The 20,198-nt window shown below is 44.1% G+C and overlaps 4 non-coding genes across 4 annotated transcripts; 2 read left to right on the top strand and 2 right to left on the bottom strand.

Annotated features, from left to right (window-relative positions):
* Positions 1–534: 534 nt before the first annotated feature.
* trnan-guu (transfer RNA asparagine (anticodon GUU)) lies at positions 535–619 on the bottom strand. The gene is given in 2 exon segments: positions 535–569; positions 583–619. It is a non-coding gene; the product is annotated as a tRNA-Asn (tRNA).
* Positions 620–8,505: 7,886 nt separating this feature from the next.
* trnaw-cca (transfer RNA tryptophan (anticodon CCA)) lies at positions 8,506–8,577 on the top strand. The gene has a single exon. It is a non-coding gene; the product is annotated as a tRNA-Trp (tRNA).
* Positions 8,578–12,452: 3,875 nt separating this feature from the next.
* Positions 12,453–12,545, bottom strand: trnar-ucu (transfer RNA arginine (anticodon UCU)). Its single transcript has 2 exons — positions 12,509–12,545; positions 12,453–12,488 (listed from the first exon to the last, which is right to left on the bottom strand). It is a non-coding gene; the product is annotated as a tRNA-Arg (tRNA).
* A 7,393-nt stretch (positions 12,546–19,938) lies between these two features.
* Positions 19,939–20,012, top strand: trnai-gau (transfer RNA isoleucine (anticodon GAU)). Its single transcript has one exon. It is a non-coding gene; the product is annotated as a tRNA-Ile (tRNA).
* Positions 20,013–20,198: the final 186 nt, after the last annotated feature.

Consider the following 20,198-nt stretch of genomic DNA (forward strand, 5'->3'; position numbering starts at 1 on the left):
CTTCGAGTGGGTGCAACAAAGGTTCACTGGATTGATTCCTGGGATAAGATGGTTGTCCTGTGAGGAGAGATTGAGTAGAATGGAACTATATTCTCTGCAGTTTACAATAATGAGGTGATCTCATTGAGTCATATAAAATTCTTCGAGGGCTTGACAGGGTAGATGCTAGGACGCTGTTTCCCCTCGCTGGAGAGTCTCGAACTAATGGTCACAATCTCAAGATAAGGGACCGGCCATTTCGTACAGAGATGAGGAATAATTTCTTCACTGAGGGGGTTGTGAACCATTGGAATTCTCTACCCCAGAGGGCTGTGGATGCTGAGCCATTGAACAGATCCAAAACAGAGATGGATAGATTTTTGGACACGAAGGAACTCAAGGGTTATGGAGACAGGTGGAGTCGAGGTCGAAGATCAGCAATGACCTGATCAAATTGGCGAAGCAGGCTCGAAGGACTGGATGGCCAACTCTTGCTCCTTTCGCTGATTTTGGTCCGCTGGAAAAGCAGAACTTGCCAGCTGTTTTAAAAGTTTTAGCCTGAACAGGGACTTAAACCTGGACCCTCAGATGACTAACCTAGTTTAACAGTCTGATGCTCTACCGACTGAGCTATCCAGGCTCGCTGTTGGGTTAGCTTCCATCATACCGATTCATGGTGGGACTCTGAATTATCCCTGTCGATGTCGAATTCGGGTGAGGATCCCTTTTATACAATTTTCAGCAACGTGTTGAGGAGAATCTTTGTTTCTGTTGAACATGATGTCAGAAACATGGACAGCGAACTTGTGATTTTGCAATTCTTCTCGTTTTAACAAAATGTCTTGTCATTCGTTAGCAGCAATAAAAAAACGCTTCACCCAATGGCTCAAAAGCTAAACTTGTTCCACACGGGAGCTGGAAAAGGCCTCTCGACATTTCAGCCGATCAACAATTGAAAGCTGAATAATTTCACCCGTTACACCGTGACACCAGGCAGCAGATTTGCCTCCCGAATTTTCCCTACACGACACTTCAAACCGATGAATACCTGCTTCACGGAAAGAAGAATTGTGTTTTTGGTTGTTTCGATTTGAACATCTCGTGCCTGCCGCTTTACCATTTCAGTTGTCGCCAATTGCCCCCTCTCCCTCCTTTTAACAAATAAACTCTCACCTGCTATTGCAAGACGGTGGGCCAGAGGAGCCTCAGTGCCCACATGGGGACATGAAGAAGTCGATGTGTTATGGAACCGGTTGTACCTTGAACTCCAGTCAAAATGTTTAAAAGGTTCAACTACTTTAGATGGCGCTGGAGCTCACAACCCCAGCATTTCTCGAGCGTATAATTATTGTAGAAATAACGCGCGCTGGGCGATTGCGCCACTGGAGCCGCGCACGGTCTGTGTCACCAGCGCTCCCATCAAACAGCTTCATCCTCGGTCTCTCAATTATCGCTTCGTGATCTTTCCCACACAGAAGCCTCCAAACAAGAGGCGAATCGTTAAACATCCGCAGTGACCTTTAAAAGCCGTGGCATCTGAAACAAAACCTCAGACGATAAGAACTTTTAATTATATTATTATTAACTTAAGGACAATTATTTTCATGCTACTTTGAGGATTTGGGGAAATCGGGAGCTGAAACTGAGAAACTCTCTCTGAGCTGTCGATGATTGAAGAGATGGGCGTTATTTCATTTGAAAACCGAGGCTCGGAACTTTCTGATGGAGAAGAGTGACAGAAGATTGTGGTTCGTGGCAGTTGTCGGGGAAATCCATTGGAGAGGGAGAAAAGTCAAAGTCACAGCTGTGATAGCTCAAGTGCTTTGCTTACCTGTAATATTTAAAAAGTAATGTTAAACACAGGACAAACCAGTTTGGTATAGGTTATCAAAAATACTAAAAGTCCCGGGTTCAAAGGCGGATTTGTGAAGAGGGAACTGATTTAACCGCCAGATCGAAATCATTCCACATGAATCTTAAGCGTCTTGCGGAAAACGGCAGTGCGAACTGTTATGTTCGTGTCATGACTTGAAAGACCCTCCAATTACCGACAGTATCTTTGAACGAGTTGTGCAGCCAAACCGCGATAGAAGCCGCTTTGCATTCGTCAAACGTGTAGGTGACGATATTGGGGTTGATAAGGGTCGATTTCAATTATTTGAAATCTCACCATGTGACCCGAAGATTGATGGCAGAATCGAGTTTTTCCTGTAAGTCCTGAATTGAAGGGAAAGGCGCAACAAGCAGGTCGGAGAAATGAAGAGCAGAAAATGTGGATGAAACTTGCACGAGTGAAAATCCCTGTATGTTGGAAGACTCAGTCCCCAGTGGTGGAGAGGATTGGGATTTCAAGGTGTCTCACAGCTCACACACACACCATTGGCTCATTTAATCACCTTCAACAACTCGATTACATCATCACTTAATCTTCTGTACACAAGGAAATACAAACTTTTTCTATGCAACTTGTCCGCATAATTTAACCATTTTAGCTCCGGTATAATTCTGGTGAATCTGCGCTGCACCCCCTCCAAGGCCAATATATCCTCCCTGAAGCGTGGTGCTCAGAACTGAATGCAGTACTCGAAATGTGGTCTGAGCAGAGTTTATATAACTGTAACATAACTTCCACCCCTTTGAATTCCAACTCCCTTAAGATAAAGGCCATAGTTCCATGAGCCTTTTTAATTATTTTTGTAACTGTCCACTGACTTTTAATGATTTCTGCACTTGGATCCGTAAATATCTTTCCTCCTCCACAGTTCCTCGCTTCTCACCATTTAGAACATATTCTCATCTATCTTGCTTAGGTCCAAAGTGGGTGACCTCACACTTCCCCATATTGAAAGATTGAACAGTCTTCGGCTGTTTTCCATGGAAAATAGAAGGCTGAGGGTGACCGGAAATAGTACTTCAAGATTATGCAAGGGTTTGATAGGTCAGAGGTGTTTGCAATTTTGTGGGGAGGAGTCCAAAATTTGGGCCATAAATATAAGATAGTCACATTTAATGCAACATGGCACTCAAAAGAACCATATTTACAAAGAGGCTCGCTAGAATGTGCAACTTGCTACCACAAGGAGTCGTTAAGGCGAAAAGCATGGATGCATTTCCGGGGAAGAGAGATAAACACAGGGAGGAGAAAGGAATATACGGGTTTGCTCATCGGGTTAGATGAAGAGGGGTTGGAGGAGGCTCGTCTGCAGCATAAACACCGGCATAGGCTAGTTGGGCCGAATTGTCTGTTTCTGTGATGTACATTTTATGTAATTCTATGTAAGCTCCATCTGCCACAGTTTTACCAACTCACTTAATCTATCAATTTCCCTTTGCAACTTTATGCTCCCATCTACATTACTCACTGTGCCACCAAACTTGGTGTAGTCGACAAACTTGGATATACAGCTCTCTAATTCTTCATTTGCCTCATTTATACACATAGTAAAAAGCCGATGCCCCGGTACAGATCCCTGGGGGACACCCACTAATCACATCCTTTCAATTTGAGCACAGATCCGTTATCCCTACTCTCTGTCTCCTACCTCCTAACCAACTCACGACCCATTTCAATAGGTTGCTTTAATTTCCATGTGATCTCATTTCTGTTAACAGTCTCTTATGTGGTACCTTATCGAATGCCTCTGGAAGTCAATACACATATAACACCCATAGACACTGCATTATCTACCACGTTATTACATCTTCAAGAAGTTCAACTAGTTTCTGTAGACTTGACTTACCCTTTACAAATCCATGCTGGCTTCTCTGATCAATTCATATTTATCCAAGAGGTCAGTCTCTCTTCCCTGATAACAGATACTGGTAACTGCCCCACAAAAGACGTCAGATTAATAGGTCTGTAATTTCCTACTTTATCTCTGCTCCCATTCCTAAATAATGGAATGACATTGGCAATTTTCAATCCATGGAACAATTCCTGATTCAAGACAGTTTGAACGATCATGACTGAAGCATGTCCAATTTCCTCACCTACTCCTTTTAATCCCCTGGGATGGTCACCATCAGGTCCTGGTGATTTGCCTACCTTTAATCTAATTATTTGCTCCAATACCATTATTTTACTTAGACTGAATCCCCTTGATTTATTTCGGGGATGGTTGAGGTCTATTCGAGGTTCATACCCCGGAGCAGCCCAAATTTAGCCCTCGGCTTTTGATCTTGACGTGCGATTCAAACTTTTGTAAAGAGGGAAAAAAAGTCACCAAATTACTCCCCTGAATCTCAAGCGCTTTCAGCAGAAGTTCAGTTCAAACAATTTGGACTTTCAAGGCACCTCAGTGATCTGTACTTTCATTGAACGAGCTTTCTTTGCAATTGCCTTCCACCTTGAAACCGCTCTGGGCTTTCATCTCACTGAAGCAGAGTTTGGCCGCTTTGTATCTGTGAGCATGTCGGTGAAGAGGTTAGCTTTGATATGGGTCTCTTTCAATTTTGAAGATCTCGTCAAGTTTAGCGAAAAGAAACCGAGAATCGAATTGTCCCTGTAAGTGATGAATTGAAGGGATTGGTGCTCCAAGCAGATCTGGAAAATGCGCAGTGCGGTCGATCAGGAATTCCAAATCCACCCTCTCGCCACTCGGCGATCATATTAACTGAACTTTACTCTGGCCCAGTGTCACCGTGCTGAAATCGAGTATTTCTCCGGCACGTTTCTCTTAACTTCATAGTTGCTGGTTTAAGAGTGAAGACCGGCTCGTTGGATTTTAACTCCTGCAAGCTTCAACCATTCATTTTGGAAAAGTAAACTGACAGGAGACAGTTGTTTTTTTGGTCGCTACAATCTCAAGGTTTAGTTGAGTGAATTACTGGTTTAGAAGGTGACCTCTTCACCTTTCTCGTTGGTGCTATTGGTACGATTGATTCGAGCCCTTATTTTATTTTTCCTGAGGATTCATCGCCTCAAAGTTCCACGGTTTCAATGTGTGTTTTGTCTGCAAGAAAATGTACAGTGATCATTGCCGGCTGAGCAGAGCTGTTAGTCCAACATTTACCCTGTGGACTAAAAAAAACCTTGTGATCGGAGAGCAGGCACATGAAACTTATAAAGGAATGGAACGTTGGTTTCACGCAAATCACAATTCATCTTGAGAGACAAGGTCCCGAAAGGCGAATTCGTTGTGACGTGGAGATTTCTGTCGTGAACGATACCAGACTGTTTCGATGTTCAGAGAATAAATGTCACACCCTTTATGTTGGAAAAGAAAAACGGTGGGGATTTTTGTCAGAGCCCGATGCCTTTCGTGTTGTATCAGATGCTTCTCGTTGCGTTACTTTCAACTTGACCGCATATCCGGTTCGGGCGTTCTTGTGATAAACGGCGACAATTGCCTGCTTTGATAAATTTAACAACGGCTGCACAAGATTCCTGGTGTCATAAACACTGAACTTTTAATCCCACTCTTAAGATACAGTCGGTAAAATGATGACATTTCTTCACATGCAAAGCACAAAAAGCAAAGATTCCAACCACTCGCTGTGTGAAGAAGTTTTTCCTCATGTCACCTTTGGTTCTTTTGCCAATCACCTTAAATCTATGCCTTTTGTTTCATGTCCCTTCCGCCAATGGGAACAGTTTCACTCTATCTACCCAATCTGGACCCTTCATGATTTTGAATATCTCTATCAATTCTCCTCTCAGCCTTCTCAGTTCCAAGGTGAACATTCCCAGCTTCTTCAATCTATCCATGTAACTTAAGTCCCTCATCCCTGGAATAATTGTAGTAAATCTCCTCTGCACCCTCTCAAGGCCGTCACATCCTTCCAAAAGTGCACTGCCCAGAACTGGACACAATATTCCATTTGTGGCCGAAATAGTGTGTTATGAAGGTTCATCATGACTTGCTTGTTTTTGTACTCTATGCCCCTCTTTATAAAGCCCAGGACCCCGTCTGCTTTTTAAACCGCTTTCTCAACCTGCCCTGCCACTTTCAACGATGTGTGCACATATACCCCCAGGTCCCTCTGTTCCTCTAACCCTTTTAGAATTGTGCCCTTTAGTTTATATTGCCTCTCCTCGTTTTTCCCACTGAAATCCATCACCTCGCATTGTTCCGCGTTAAACTTCATCTGCCACATGTCCGTCCATGCCACCGGCGTGTCCATATCCTCTTCAAGTCTATCCACCTCACTGTTCTCTACTCTTCCAAGTTTTGTGTAATCTGCAAATTTTGATATTGTACTCTTTACTCCAAAGCCCAAGTCATTAATATATATCAAGAAAAGCAGTGGTCCCAGCACCGACCCCTCTGGTACACCATTGCCCACCTCCCTCCAGTCCAAAAAAACAACAGTTTTCCGTTTCCTGTCATTTAGCTGGTGTTGCATCCATGTTGCTATTGTCCCATGTGTTCCATGGGCTGCAATCTTGATCGCAAGCCTACCACGTGGCACTTTATCAAACGCTTTTTGAAAGTCCATATACACCACGTCAACTGCATTGACCTCATCTACCCTCTCTGTTACCTCATCAAACAACTCTATCAAGTTGGTTAAACACCATTTGCCTTTACCAAATCCGTGCTGGCATTCCCTAATCAATCCACACTCGTCCAAGTGACTGTTAATTCTGTCCCGGATTATCATTTCGAAAACTTTCCCCATCACCGAGGATAAACTTACTGGCCTATAGTTGCTGGGTTTATCTTTACACCCTTTTTTTGAACAAGGTTGTAACCTTTGCAATTCTCCACTCCTCTGGCACCATCCCCATAACTAAGGATGTCTGGAAGATAATGGCCAGTACCTCTGCAATTTCCCCCTTTACTTCCCTCAGCATCCTCGGGTGCATCCCATCCAGACTAGTTGACTTATCTATTTTAAGTACAACAAGCCTTTCTAGTACCTCTTCTTTCTCATTTTATAGCCCATCCAGTATCTTAACTATATCTTCCTTTATCGAGAATCTGGCAGCATCTTCTTCCTTGGTAATGATCAATGCGAAGTACTAATTTAGTACCTCTGCCATGCCCACTGCCTCCATGAGTAGATCTCCTTTATGGTCCCTAATCGTCCCCACCCCTCCTCTTACTACCCGTTTACTGTTAACATGTCTGTAGAATACTTTTTGATTCAATTTTATGTTTTCCGCTATTCTTATGCTTTCTCTTTGCCCCTCTTATTTCCTTTTTCACTTCCCCTCTGATCTTTCTATATTCTCTCTGGTTGGCACTTGTGTTATCAATCTGACACCTGTCATACGCCACTTTTCCCCGCTTCATCTTATTCTCTATCTCTTTTATTATCCAGGGAGATCTGGCTTTAGTTGCCCTACCTTTCTACCTCGTTGGAATGTACCTTCTCCATACCCGAATCATCTTTCTAAAAGCCGCCCACTGTCCAATTATAGTTTTGCCTGACAATCTTTAATTCCAATTTACCGGGGCCAGATCTGTTCTCATCCCACTGAAATTGACCCTCCTCCAGTTGAGTATTTTTATTTTAGAGTGGACAGAGTCCATTTCCATAGCTATTCTAATCCTTATGATACTGATCGCTGCTTCCTAAATGCTCCCCCAATGACACTTGCTCCACTTGGCCCGCCTCATTATCTTGAACCAATTCCAGCAATGCCTCCTTCCTCAGTGGGCCAGAAACGTACTGGTCGAGAAAGTTATCCTGAACACATTTCAAAAATTCTTCCCCTTCTATGCGCCTTATATTATAGTTATCCCAGTCTATATTAGGGTAGTCATGATGTGGAGATGCCGGTGATGGACTGGGGTTGACAATTGTAAACAATTTTACAACACCAAGTTATAGTCCAGCAATTTTATTTTAAAACATTTACCTGAGGAAGGAGGAAGCCTCCGAAAGCTTGTGAATTTAAAATAAAATTGCTGGACTATAACTTGGTGTTGTAAAATTGTTTATATTAGGGTAGTTGAAATCCCCAGTTATTACTGCTCTATGCCTTTTGTACCTCTCTGTAATTTCCCTGAAAATGTGCTCATCTATATCCGTCCCACTAGCTGGTGGCCTATAGAATACACCAAGCAGTGTAATCGCACCTCTAATGTTCCTTAACTCGAACTCAGTACCCAGGAGAAATTCCCTCGTTCCTGGGAACTTTGTATGAAGCAGAAGTTAGCAGCAAAAGGTGTTTGTAGTGGGACTGAGAAATGCTTAAACAGTCGGCACCCTGTGAAACAGAGCTCCAAGTGTCGGTTTAAATAAAGTCCTGAACTGACAGAGCGGAGGGCAGATGAGGATTGAATTAAATCCCAATTCACTGAATCTAAACAAGGTTTTTCTAAGTGAATCTGTCAGGAGTGGGATTCCTGAGCTTGTGTGTGAGCTGAAACTGGATCGGTCCCGTTCTGTGAAGAAAGAATGCCAGGCGGCTCCCAGATAGGGCTCAGGCCGGGACTGGCAGCTCTCCGCTGGGAACGGCTGGATTCGAGAGCGGGGCTCCTGCGCTGTTGCTGTTGCTGCTTCCGCCTCTTCGAGTCCCTGTGGCGGTTGGTACCGATCTCCCTCCTATGGATCCGGATCCAGCTACTTGCTGTGGACCTCGTGGCGCAACGGCAGCGCGTTTGACTCCAGATCAGAAGGATGCGTGTTCGAATCACGTCGGGGTCATCGCATTTTCGCAACGCTTCAGTGTCACTCTGTTTTATCGCGGGGCAGTCTTTTCGGGATGGTCTGTTCACTGCATGTAAAATAATATTGATCACAGAATGAACACACCACAGAAAGAGGCCATTCGACCCATCAATTCCTGACCTGCCTTTTGTCAGAACAATCCCATTGGTCCCATTCCCCGTCGCTTTCCCCGTGGCCCTGCATTTTCCCCTTCAAGTATTTATCAAATTATTTTTGAAAGCCACGATTGAATCAGCTTCCACCACCTTTACAGGCAGCGCATTTCAGATCATAACTATTCGCTGCGTAAAAAAGATTTTCCTCATGTCGCCTTTGGTTCGTTTGCCAATCACCTCAAATCTGTGTCCTCTTGTTCCCGACACTTCCGTCAATGGGAACAGCTACTCTTTATTAACTTTATCTAAACCCTTCATGACTTTGAACACTTCTATCAAATCTCCTCTGAACCTTCTCTGTTCTAAGCAGAACAACCCCAGCACGGTGTAAATGCGGTCAATTTGCTCCAATGTATTTATTTGGGCATTAAACAAAACGTGAAAGACTGGCAAGGCGATTTGCGAACAAAGCTCGTTGCTTTAAGACAATAAATCTAATCGCTGTGTGGGCGCTGGGTTCAAATCCGACGAATGATAGAATTTCTGGCAATGTTCATTTTGACCTGTTCGCAGAAAACCCGCTTATAGTGCGATGGAGCAGATGATGTGAAAGAAGCTGAAAGTGAAAGTGCGGATATTAGTTTGATCACAGTGACTGGACAGGTTTCCACAGGGAAGGGCCTCAAACACTGAAGATTCTTTCCAGCAGAGTGGGACAGGTGATCAAAGTGACCGGACTCGAGCGGCGCAATCAGTCAGTGCGCGGTCCTGAAATGACATTACATGATCGGGAAATGGCGAGATTGTTAATTCGAGTCTCAGCTAAGTCAAACAATCCTTTTGCTTGTGAACATTTCGACCAGAGTTGAAGGTACAATTGGTGTGCTCCAAAATGCATCTACTTATTTGAATTGACATGTGGTTCCTCCGGACCACTCTGTTGCAAAGTTTAGTATTTTTTTATTCGTTCATGGGATGTGGGCGTCGCTGGCGAGGCCGGCATTTATTGCCAATTCCTAATTGCCCTTGAGAAGGCGGTGGTGAGCCGCCTTCTTGAACCGCTGCAGTCCGTGTGGTGACGGTTCTTCCACAGTGCTGTTAGGAAGGGAGTTCCAGGATTTTGACCCAGCGACGATGAAGGAACGGCGATATAGTTCCAAGTCGGGATGGTGTGTGACTTGGAGGAGAACGTGCAGGTGGTGTTGTTCCCATGTGCCTGCTGTAGTCCTTCGAGGTGGTAGAGGTCGCGGGTTTGGGAGGTGCTGTCGAAGAAGCCTTGGCGAGTTGATGCAGTGCATCCTGTGGATGGAACACACTACAGCCACAGTGCGCCGGTGGTGAAGGCAGTGAATGTTAAGTGTGGTGGATGGGGTGCCAATCAAACGGGCTGCTTTATCTTGGATGGTGTAGAGCTTCTTGAGTGTTGTTGGAGCTGCACTCATCCAAGCAAGTGGAGAGTAGTCCATCACACTCCTGACTTGTGCCTTGGAGATGGTGGAAAGGCTTTGGGAAGTCAGGAGGTGAGTCACCCACCACAGAATAACCAGCCTCTGACCTGCTCTCGTAGCCACAGTATTTATATGGCTGGTCCAGTTAAGTTTCTGGTCAATGGTGACCCCCAGAATGTTGATGGTGGGGGATTCGGCGATGGTAATGACGTTGAATGTCAAGGGGAGGTGCTTAGACTCTCTCTTGTTGGAGATGGTCATTGCCTGGCATTTGTCTGGCGCGAATGTTACTTGCCAGTTTTGAGCCCAAGCCTGGATGTTGTCCAGGTCTTGCTGCATGCGGGAACGGACTGCTTCATTATTTGAGGGGTTGCAAATGGAAGTTAACACTGTGCAATCATCAGCGAACATCCCCATTTCTGACCTTATGATGGCGGGAAGGTCATTGATGTTGCAGCTGAAGATGGTTGGCCCTAGGACACTGCCTTGAGGAACTCCTGCAGCAATGTCCTGTGGTCTGAGATGATTGGCCTCCAACAACCACTACCATCTTCCTTTGCGTTAGGTATGACTCCAGCCACTGCAGAGTTTTCCCCTTGATTCCCATTGACTTCAATTTTACTCGGGCTCCTTGGTGCCAAACTCGGTCAAATGCCGCCTTGATGTCAAGGGCAGTCACTCTCACCTCACCTCTGGAATTCAGCTCTTTTGTCCATGTTTGGGCCAAGGCTGTAATGAGGTCTGGAGCCGAGTGGTCCTGGCGGAACCCAAACTGAGCATCGGTGAGCAGGTTATTGGTGAGTAAGTGCTGCTTGATAGCACTGTCGACGACACCTTCCATCACTTTGCTGATGATTGAGAGTAGACTGATGGGGCGGTAATTGACCGGATTGGATTTGTCCTGCTTTTTGTGGACAGGACATACCTGGGCAATTTTCCACATTGTCGGGTAGATGCCAGTGTTGTAGCTGTACTGGAACAGCTTGGCTCGAGGCGCAGCTTGTTCTGGAGCACAAATCTTCAGCATTACAGCTGGGATGTTGTCGGGGCCCACAGCCTTTGCTGTATCCAGTGCACTCAGCCGTTTCTTGATATCACGTGGAGTGAATCGAATTGGCTGAAGACTGGCTTCCGTGATGGTTTGGATATCGGGAGGAGGCCGAGATGGATCATCCACTTGACACTTCTGGCTGAAGATGGTTGCTAATGCTTCAGCCTTGCCTTTTGCACTCACGTGCTGGACTCCGCCATCATTGAGGATGGGGATGTTTGCAGAGCCTCCTCCTCCCGTTAGTTGTTTAATTGTCCACCACCATTCACGACTGGATGTGGCAGGACTGCAGAGCTTTGATCTGATCCGCTGGTTGTGGAATCGCTTAGCTCTGTCTATAGCATGTTGCTTCCGCTGTTTAGCACATATGTCGTCCTGAGTTGTAGCTTCACCAAGTTGGCACCTCATTTTTAGGTACGCCTGGTGCTGCTCTTGGCATGCTCTTCTGCACTCCTCATTGAACCAAGGTTGATCTCCTGGCATGTTGGTAATGATAGAGTGAGGAATATGCCGGGCCATGAGGTTACAGATTGTGCTGGAATACAAATCTGCTGCTGCTGATGCTCAGTTTTGAGCTGCCAGATCTGTTCGGAATCTGTCCCATTTCGCACGGTGGTAGTGCCACACAACACGTTGGATGGTCTCCTCAGTTCGAAGGCGGGACTTGGTCTCCACAAGGACTGTGCGGTGGTCACTCCTACCAATACTGTCATGGACAGATGCATTTGCGACAGGTAGATTGGTGAGGACGAGGTCAAGTAACTTGTTTACAGGAGGGAGGTTGCGGTTTTGGAGACGCAAACTATGATTTTGATCCATCTATAAATCGTGGGATTTAACTGGAGCTTCAAACCAGCACCTTTGACCGCTCAGCCAGGATACTTTCCATCCTGCACTGCAGGAGGAGTTTTACAGGAATAGAATTACAGCAAACAAGAATTCTACCCCTCAAGCACCAATGCTCGCACGGCAGCAGGATGCATGTGTCCAGTTCGAAACCTGTCTGAAGGAACATACAGTCTGACAGAGCCGGAAGTTCAGCAGATTGACTTTCGGTCTGAGCAAAGGATGAGTCTCCTCCTTGAGAGTGTTTCGTCAATCCAGCTCAGAGTGGATTTAGAATCATAAATTCGGGTGTGACTGGAGCCACTTGTGTAAGATGAAGTGCAGGGGGCAGTTTCACATCCTTGACGGACATTTCTGATCCTGTTGCGGTTTTGCTGCAAAATTTCACTTCCCAGCTCCCGAACTAAAATCCAACTCTGGTGGGACTCGAACCCACAACCTTTGAATATCTTCTCCAATTGATTAGGTAGAAGTCCAACACGGTATCCATTGCGCCACAGAGTCAGTTACGCAATGGGCGGGAGAGCGGGGATCCTGTGCTGTGGTTGAGGCGGTCAGGCTGCTCCTGCTTCCGCCTCTCACATTCCGAGAGCCGCGGTGGCGGTCTGCACGGATCACCCTCCAATGGATCCGGCTCCAGCCGCTTGTTGTTGGCCTGGTCCAAGAACAGTCGCGTCTGACTCCAAATCAGATGGCTGCGTGTTTTGAACCAGGTTGAAATCACAGCATTTTCACTGTGGCTCAGGTTCCTGCCGAAAGATTTTAGATCGGGTCAGTGTTTTAGGGATGGGATGTTCAGTGTTTGTGCAACAATATCAAAATTAAATTGGAGACATTAATGAGCTTTTTTTCTGTTACTTTCTTTTTACACCCTCACCCGTTTTATGTCGAAACAGTTAACAATGTTTAAAGGATGTGGTGTACAGTGTTTGTGGAATCAGTGTAATTAAATTTGATACTTTCATCTGTTCCTTCTCCAACACAGACTCTTATCATTAGATTTGTAGCTTCACCCTGTTTAAAATAGGTTACTCAGTGATAGAAATAAATCAGTTACAACCCCGAAGCCTCAGCGGGTATATTTGTTCCAATGCTTTGTGATGGTCGCGATTTCCATACAAATGTTCAATCAGCAAATCCCAAAGGGTGTTTTGGGTTTGACAAACTAATTTATTACTTGGCTGGTTCCTGGAAATGATCCAATGGGGATTTCCTTACCCGTACAGATATAGAAATAAATACATACCATCATTTCACAAATTACAGTTGTGTATATAAATATATCGCGATATTCAACATGGAAAATCAGCTCTTCATATTTTTAAACAGATTTCCTCATTTTATTTTATTAATCCACTTACGTTTCAATGTAAAACACATATTCAGAGCATCCCTCTAAACTTAAAGAATGGTAAAACAATTGCAGATTTTACAAACACATAGCATGCTATCGTATAATAAGATTAAGGCCGACTTTGTGAAATGTTTATTCTAATTGTCTTTATGATGGTACGAAAAATATTTCTCGATGTCCGTCCCCAAGTTAATGGAGAAACTAAGATGAAAACCGAAAGGATTTTTCAAAAACGATTTGATCGGTTCCCACTTCTCCTTTCTTCAATTGTTACCTTTTGCTAATTGTTCATCTTGATCCGTTTGCTTCATTTTTTCCTCAGTCATTTATGGTGAATTTTCGATCTGTTAACGTTCGTAAATATTTGATTTGTTTGCTCTCTTCATCTTGACTTGTGAATTGTTGACCTTCAGGTAAAAGTCTGAAACAGAAATGTGTTCATATTTAGGCGTGACTCTGAAGTGTGAGACCGAGAGGTGATGCCGGATGTGTGACCGAGAGACCAACTGCAGGAGGCAGAACTGTCCGTAAGTAACATTCCCCCTGTGGCATTGCTCATGGTAGGTCGGATGACAATGCTTTATATTGACTGAACTGCGATATACACAACACTGAACATATTTACTGCTGCTTTAAATCCACAAAGTATAATCACCAATAATGACCAAAGTCTCAGATCAGTGAGAATTGAATTACTGTTGGTGAGGGGAGTTTGTACATTAGAAGGAGTTTATACATTTACAGCTCCAGGTAAACCTGCAAACCTCTCTCGCCTGTCGGTTAGGTCACCATGAAATGTCCACCTTTCTTTGTGCTTCTGGAATTCTGAAGTCTGATTGAACCTTACCAAAAGTTTTCTATAATTAGTGAGGAAGGAAGGTTTCAGTGTAAATCTGAGATATACACGTGGATGTTTCACTGGGTAACCATGGGAATCAGATACATTGCTCATTCCAGTTATTTGTCCAACAGGAAACAGAAATCATTCTCTTCAACTGTACTCGTCCGAAGGAAAAGGAAACAAACAAAACTGCTCAGTTCTTTGTTTTAGCTTCTTCTGCTGGTTTATGATCACTCACCGAGAAAGTGTCAGAGAGAGAGACTGAGAGATTGGATTCGCTTTTTCACTTTGTAATCTATTACACTTTGTAATTATTGTAAGAGACGATTCCATCCCAACTATCCTGTGCCTGACATTCTCATTGATTTTAAGATGTGCTCTAAATGAGTTTCTACTAATTGCACATTGTGGAGAAAAGCTGAACGCCGAAAACTGCTCTGAAACCAGCTTCACTTCACAACCTTTAATGGAGATGGGTTGCTGGTTGCAGGTAAAGAAGTTTGTAAAATAAGCCCTCTAGAACAGTATCCTCAAAACGTGTTTTGGACACATTTGCAGGTCAAACATCTTACATTAAATGCAACAAATATTCAAATACGTCACAAGTGTTAATATTAACGAGGAAGGATCTGGTTCTGGGGAATGAGGTGGGTCAAGTGGAGCAAGTGTCACTTGGGGAATATTTAGGGAACGGTGATCATAGTATCATAAGGTTTAGATTAGTTATGCAAAAGGAGAAGGAGCTATTTTAAGTAAAATACTTGATAGGAGGAGGGCCAATTCAAGTGGGTTCAGAACGTACCAGGCCCGTGTAAATTGGAATCAAAGATTGGCAGGCTAAAATGTAATCGAACAATGGGTGGCATTTTAAGAGAAGATGTTTCGGGTGCACTCTAAGTAGATTCCCAGGAGGGGGAAGGCAGGGCAACTAAAGCCAGAGCCCCATGGATGAGGAAAGAGATAGGGGGTTAAATGAAGCAGATAAAGGGGGTTAATGACAGATGTCAGTTTGACAATACAAGTGAGAACCAGGCTGAATATAGGAAGTACCGTGAAAAAGTAAATAAGAGGGGTAAAGAGAGAGTATGAACATAGATTGGCGGTTAACAGAAGAGGTAATCCAAAAGTCTTCTGCAGGCATATAATTAGCGAAATGGGAATAAGAGGAGGGGTGAGGCCGATTAGGGACCAAAAAGGAGATCTACGCATGGAGGCAGATGGCATGACTGAGGCACTAAATGAGTACTTTGCGTCTGTCTCTACCAAGGAAGAAGATGCTGCCAAAGTCACAGTAAAAAGGGAGGTTGTTGAGATACTGGATGGGGTGAAAATTGATACAGAGGAGGCATTTGAAAGGCTGGCTATGCTTAAAGTTGATAAGTCACCCGGTCCAGATGGGACGCTTTCAAGATTTCTGAGGGAAGTAAGGGTGGAAATTTCAGAGGTGCTGGTCATAATCTTCCAATCCGCCATGGAAGCGGGGGTGATGCCAGAGGACTGGATAATTACCAATGGAACATCCTTGTTCAAATAGGGTGTAAGGATAAACCCGGCAACTACAGACCAGTCAATTTAAACTCGGAGGTGTGATGCGTTTAGAAACGATGATCTGGGCCAAAATGAATAGTCACTTGGGCAAGTGTGGATTAATAAAGGAAAGCCAGCATGGATTTGTTAAAGGCAAATCATGTTTGACTAACTTGAATGAGGTAACAGAGAGGGTTGATGACGGCAATGCGGTTGATAAAATGCCACACAACAAGAAGAACAACTTGCATTTATATAGCGCCTTTAACGTAGTAAATCTTATCAAGGCAACTCACAGGAGCGTAATCAAACAAAATGTCACACTGAGCCACGTAAGGAGGTTTTAAGATAGGTGAATAAAATCTTGGTCAAAGATGGAGGTTTTAAGGAGCATCTTAAATGAGGAGAGAGAGGTAGAGAGGCGGAGAGATTCAGGGCAGGAATTCCAGAGCTTAGGGCCGAGGCAGCTGAAAGCACGGCCGTCAATGGTGGAGCGATTAAAATCGGGGATGCACAAGAAGCAAGAATTGGAGGAGCACAGAGATCTCGGAGGGTTGTAGGGCTGGAGGAGGTGATAGAGATAGGGAGGGGCGAGGCCATGGAAACATTTGAAAACAAGAAGGAGAAATGTACGGCTGGTGGAAGTTACAGAGATAGGAAGGGGGACGCCATGGAGGGATTTGAAAAGAAGGATTGGAATTGGTGGGCTGTAGGAGGTTTCAGAGATAGGGAGTGGCGAGGCCATGGAGGGATTTGAAAACAAGGAGGAGAAATGTACGGCTGGTGGAAGTTAGAGAGATCGGGAGGGGTGAAGCTGTGGAGGGATTTGAAAACGAGGATGAGAACTGTAGGGCTGTAGGAGGTGACAGAGATCGGGAGGGGCGAAGCCATGGAGGGATTGGAAAACAAGGATGAGAATTTTAAAATCGAGACTTTCCCGTACTGGGAATCAATGTCGGTCAGTGATCACAGGGGAGATAGGAGAACGGGGTTAGGTTACGGTCAGCGGAGTATTGGATGTAAGGGGGAAGATGGGAGGCCAGCCAGGAGACCATTGGATTAGTCCAGTCTTGAGGTAATATAATACGCTTGTCAGCAAAATTGAAGCTATTGGAATAAGTAGGGGCAGTGGCAGCATGGATGCGAATTGGCTAAATGACAGGAAACAGAGTGTAGTGTTGAACGGTTGTTTCTTGAAGATATACAGTGGTGTTCTCCAGTGGTCGGTACGAGGACCTCTGATTTCTTGATATATAATGATGACTTGGACTTGGGTGCACAGGGCACAATTTCAAAAATTGCAGGGAACTCAAAAGTTAGAAGTGTAGTAAACAGTGATGAGGATAGTAATAGACTTCAAGAGGACATAGACAGGCTGGTGGAATGGGTGGACACGTGGCAAATGAAATTTAATGCAGAGAAGTGCGAACTGATATATTTTGAAAGGAAGAACGAGGAGAGGCAAAATAAACGAAATGTTACAATACTGAAGGGGGTGCAGGAACAGAGACCTGGTGGGATCTGGGCACAAATCTTTGAAGGTGGCAGGACAGATTGAGAATGAAGTTAAAAAGGAGACTGGATCCTGGGCTTTATAAATAGAGGCGTAGCGCACAAAAACAAGGAAGTTATGTTAAACCTTTATAAAACACTGGTTCGGCCACAACTGGAGCATCTGGGCACCACAGTTTAGGAAGGATTTGAAGGAATTAGAGACGGTGCAGAAGAGCTGCAGAAAAGAAGGTGCAGAAATGGTTCCAGGGATGAGGGACTTCATTTCCACGAATAGACTGGAGAAGCTGGGGTTGTTCTCCTTCGAACAGAGAAGGTTGAGAGGAGATTTGATAGAAGTGTTCAAAATCATGACGGCTTTCGATAAAGTAACTATGGAGAAAGTGTTCCCATTGGTGGAAGGCTCAAGAACCAGCGGACACAGATTTAAGGTGATTGGCAAAAGAACCAAAGGCGACATGAGGAAAAAAGAATAAGCAGCGAGAAGTTCTGATCTGGAATGCACTGCCTGAAAGGGTGTTGCAAACAAATTCAATCGTGGCTTTCAAAAGGGAATTGGATAAATAGTGTAAGGGAAAATATTGCAGGGCTACGGGGAAAGAGCATGGGAATGGGACTAATTGGAATACTCTTACAAAGAGCCGGTACAGACTCGACGGGCCGAATGACCTCCTTCTATGCTCCAACAATTCAATAATTTGTCAAGCTCAAAGTGCTTGCTACTTCAATGAGAGGTCCGTCTGTACAAAGAACAAGCACTTCCGCATTGCAGTTCTGCAGTCCTTTCCTTGTTGGCTCCGGAATTAATACAAATTCCGCCCTGTGTTATTTTGTCGTTTAATCCACAAATGAGGTAAATATCAGGGAGAATAAAACGGCTCCACTGTGAATCGAACCGATGACCACTTGTTACGAAAGAGGCAATTTGCCCAGCTTCGCCAAGGAGACAAATTCAGCTGCAAACGTCCCAGCTCCTCTGACTGACACCGAGCAACGACCTGTCATTGTCTGTTAGCGTTTGAGACAGTTTGTATTTTTCCATTTCTCTTGTCTATTTCGCTGTGTTTACCGATACTCTGTATCTCTCGCTCTGTTTAGGGATGCTCTGTATCTCTCGCTGTGTTTACCGATACTCTGTATCTCTCGCTCTGTTCAGGGATACTCTGTATCTCTCGTTGTGTTTCCCGATATTCTGTATCTCTCTCTTTTTTTACCGATACTCTGTATCTCCCGCTTTGTTTACCGATACTCTGTATCTCTCGCTGTGTTTAGCGAGACTCTGAATCTCTCGCTGTGTTTACCGATACTCTGTATCTCTCGCTGTGTTTACCGATACTCTGTATCTCTCGCTGTGTTTACCGATACTCTGTATCTCTCGCTCTGTTTAGGGATACTCTGTATCTATCGCTGTGTTCACCGATACTCTGTATCTCTCGCTGTGTTTATCTCTCTGTGTCAATCCGTCGGCTGATTCTGAATGAACAATGAAATAAATGAAGGGTTTTAGACAATTCTCCCTCTGACACTGAGGAACCAATGAGCGAAACTTTATAATCAGATATTGTTTATTGTGATGCAGCGAAGAAAACATTGCATTTTGGATGTTTTAGGTTCAGTTATGTACAAAAAGAAACCGTGTTTGCAACAAGCCGCCTTTTAAGTTGATGTCAGGCTCGCTAACATTGCAGCACGAGGTACAGGCACCGCACTGATGATCTTCATGTGTATACCGGCCTTTTAGATACTTCCTGTGACACAAGAACTTTCCAATCCCCGATCTCCTGGACACCGACAGATTCGTCGAAACAGCATTCACCGGCAGGACCGATATCGCGCCCCCTTTGCCGGACTTCAGCAAATTTAACGTTGAAAATACAAAGCAGGGCGGACAGTATCTGGAAAACAGTTAAACTTTCAGTGTTCAGACTTTAGTAAGAAATATAAACAGGACATTGGGTAGATATTAAGTGGGTGTGCAGTAGGAGTGCGCTGTTGTTTTATAAAGTGTGGGAGTGTAGATATGAGTGTGATGTTCACATATGAACTGTGGATGGGTATATATGAGTTTCTTGTTTATGATGAGTGCGGTGTTTATCTCTGAACAGTGGGAGTGTATCTATGAGTGCGATGTTTATATATGAACTGTGGGTGTCTATACATGAGTGCGATGTTTACATTTGAACTGTGGGTGTCTATACAAGAGTGTGATGTTTATATTTGAACTGTGGGTGTGTATATATGAGTGCGATGTTTGTATTTGAACTGTGGGTGTGGAAATATGAGTGCGATGTTTACATATGAACTGTGGGTGTCTATATATGAGTGCGATGTTTGTATTTGAACTGTGGGTGTGTATATATGAGTGCGATGTTTGTATTTGAACTGTGGGTGTGTATATATGAGTGCGATGTTTGTATTTGAACTGTGGGTGTGTATATATGAGTGCGATGTTTATATATGAACTGTGGGTGTGTATACATGAGTGTGATGTTTATATATGAACTGTGTGTGTGTATATATGAGTGCGATGTATATATATGAACTGTGGTTATGTATATCTGAATGCGATGTTTTTATTTGAATTGCGGAATCAACAGGAGGGGTAATTCCTCCTGGGGTTATTTTTTTTAAGACAATGACATAAAGTGAAACGTATACATGGGGCCGAAATAGCTCAGTTGGGAGAGCGTTAGACTGATGGATCTCAAGGTCCTTATTTCAATCCCGAGTTTCGGCAGTTTTTGGTTATTGAGTTTCTTCTTCGATTCTCACATTTATTTACAGTGAAATTTGATACCCGCCACTGAAGGATTAGGGATGGAATAGAAAGGCATCAAGGATGGGACATATTTATATCGTCTGCAGTTGATTTTTAATTCTCTGTTACCTTCTGCCTTTTTCTCTTGCTTTTTTCTCTCTCGGT

This window comes from Heptranchias perlo, unplaced genomic scaffold (assembly GCF_035084215.1).
Source record: "Heptranchias perlo isolate sHepPer1 unplaced genomic scaffold, sHepPer1.hap1 HAP1_SCAFFOLD_73, whole genome shotgun sequence".
In the NCBI taxonomy this organism is placed as follows: domain Eukaryota; kingdom Metazoa; phylum Chordata; class Chondrichthyes; order Hexanchiformes; family Hexanchidae; genus Heptranchias; species Heptranchias perlo.